Here is a 2,867-nt window from a genome sequence, read left to right as displayed (position 1 = left end):
ACCCTGGTCTCTAATGGAAGTGTGTTCTCTTGTGCCTAGCTTATCAAGGGGTCACAATCAATCTGTATTGGTTCTTTTCATCTTTTATCACTTCCCCAATTTGTTTCAACTGCAAAATTTCTGAGCTATGATTTTATATTTTCTTTTAAAACATCAAAAAAAAAACAAAACCTCTAGTGCAAGGCCCAGAACTAGTGCCTGCAAGACCCCCCACGGAAACATACCTGCTCAGTGGCGATTCCCTGTCTAGAATATTTTAAGAACTCTCAGTTAGTTATTAATCCAGTTCACATGTGCCATATTTTGTAAGATTCCAGCCAAAATGTTGCACAGTACAATATAAAATGCCCCATAGTTGTTGAAGTGTATTTGTATTCATTCATAGATTCCAAGGCCAGACGGTATCATTGAGGTCATTTAGTCTGTCCTTCTGTAAAACACAGGACGTAGAACTGCCCCAAGAATTACATCAATACAGGTTATTACTTTGAACAACCAAATTCATAAGCTCATCAAAAAGTGATATCAAGGTTAGTTGCACATGATCTGTTTTCTATAAAACCATATTGATTGTCATTAATCAAATTACCCTCCTTAAATTCTTGATTAAGCAAGTCCTGTATCAGCTACTCCATTATCTTGATCAGTCACAGGCTCACAGACCTGTATCTGCTCGGGTCATCTCCTCATGTACCCTATTAAAAATATTGGCACAACTTTCGATTTCTTGTAGTCCTCTGAGAACTTCCAAAATCTTACTAAAAATCATAACTAATGGTCCAAGAGAGCTCTTCAGCCAGCTATTACACAAACACCTAGATGAAAGTTTCCCAGACCTGTTGATTTTAAAAAGTCTTGTTTTAATAGCTGCTGTTAGACAGTCTCCTTAGCTACTGTTGGAATGGAAAGTATTTCATCATCATATGTGCTCTGACTACATCATCCAGCTTTTCCACTCAAGTACAGGAGACAAATATTTATTGAGCACTTCTGCCTTTTCTGATCATTTGTCTCTTTTTGTTCTTTGTCTTTCTTTGTCACTTTTTAAGCTTCTAATTTACATTCAGTAGCTATCCGCTTCTACACATTACATACTGTTATATAGCGGCGAGGGGAGTCAGCCACCCATTCATACCCAGGCCTCTTTTCTGAGACTGGCAGTACAGGCCCCTGTTCACATCCTCAGAACAAAATCATAAACCCACTCCTTTGACCTGCTCTTCGCCCTGTAATGCCCCATTTCAAAAAGACACCTCCCATTTAAAACACACAGGCTGATTTACTGATTCTTCCGCTTCGGTGGGACAGGATTTCACCCATAAAGTCCACAGCCTGCAGAGAAGAGAGGTTGTGGGTGCCCTTACTGCTAATGAGAATCCAGCCATAATTTGAAAGGCCATCAGGTATCACTGTGACGCATGCCAAATAAAAAGCTGACTAGGCAGACATAATGGAAATGGTGGTTTATGCATCCCCAGTGAAAAGGGCCAAGAACCATTAATTCTTTGTTAGTAGGCCACACAATAGCTAGCCAATGGCAATGGCTACCCCTGGGTTAACACCGACCAACTGGAATAGAACCCATGACCTAGGTGCAGAAAGTTCTGTTGCCTATAACCAATCCCACTGAGACATTACAACACCAAGCTGATCTGTGAAGTGGTTGCAGCAAGCTCCCAGGCCAGCTGCCATGTTCAAAAATCCACAGCATACACAATCCTCACAGAGAGAACATACCAGGTATTACACCAATAACAACATAGACTATACTTGATCCTAGCCACAAACAGCCAGTCCTCCAGGACAGCTTTGTTTTAAAAACACTTTCATTCAGTCCACGAAGAATCGCTCATACCTAAAAGCTTTTTTGTGGAAATTCTCACACACAAACTGAAACTACTGTAATAGGAAGAGAGAAATTTGCAAAGAGACTGTAAAATTGTCCTTAATTTAAAAAAAAAAAAAAGAAGACGACTTATTATCCGGGCTAAACGCTTTTTGTCTGAGATAGGCAGGAGAGTCTGCAAAAGTCTCACCCTAAACCACTTCATCCCCTTTCATGACAATGTAACATTTCACTAGACAGCAGTTGAGTATTTCCTTCCTCTGCCCCAATTTCAAACCGGGCTGTGTTACCTCCCACCTCCCCCAGTGCACAGTTCCCTGGCTGAGGTGACGGAGCTTGCACTGAAGGTCTGACTCAGTGAAATCAACTGTCAAATATGCACTCCCTTCTGAACAGGAAGCTCAGAAAGCAAACGTTCCTTGTGGTTTTAAATTTCAGATCACTCTATCAGCTCTGTAACACCTTGCAGCTAGCTTCCTTTCTCAATGCAGTGTCCTAGTTGCCGTAACAGGACAGCTGAATACACATAAAGGCCTTGTCTACACCAGGATTTCAAACCTGCTTGTAGCTGCCCTCATGCAAACACCTAGCGGAGACATAATCTCCATCAGCACAACCTGGCTTGCATTGTTGCAGTTTATCTGAATGCAAATCTCAGTTTATAGACGTTTGCCCTGTTCACAAATAGAAGCTGACATCAGCCCTGCTTCTCTCATGGCTGAAACCCCAGTGTCAATGAGGCATTAAAAGGACCAGAAATGATGTCTCCTCTTAATTATACCTACCTCACCCTTGCACAACCCTGCAAGATATTTATCCAGAATGTGCCTGAATTTAGCAAGCCAGGGACTGCACCTGCTGTCGTTAAATTAAAGAGAGCCTGATTTTTCAAGGTGATTAGCGCCTTCTTCAGTATGGATTGACACCAGCTGCAACTAAAGTCACTGGAAACATTACCTGAAAATAGGGATGCAGGGTTTCCAGAAACCTTATGCAGGATGGCAGCCCCATGGAGCCAGCT

At 41.8% G+C, this 2,867-nt stretch overlaps 1 pseudogene; it reads right to left on the bottom strand.

The window, feature by feature from the left end:
* Positions 1-1,607: 1,607 nt before the first annotated feature.
* LOC142022431 (U2 spliceosomal RNA) lies at positions 1,608-1,811 on the bottom strand (annotated as a pseudogene).
* Positions 1,812-2,867: the final 1,056 nt, after the last annotated feature.

This window comes from Carettochelys insculpta, chromosome 17, assembly GCF_033958435.1.
Source record: "Carettochelys insculpta isolate YL-2023 chromosome 17, ASM3395843v1, whole genome shotgun sequence".
Taxonomy (NCBI): Eukaryota; Metazoa; Chordata; order Testudines; family Carettochelyidae; genus Carettochelys; species Carettochelys insculpta.
This window is presented reverse-complemented; position numbering and strand designations above follow the sequence as displayed.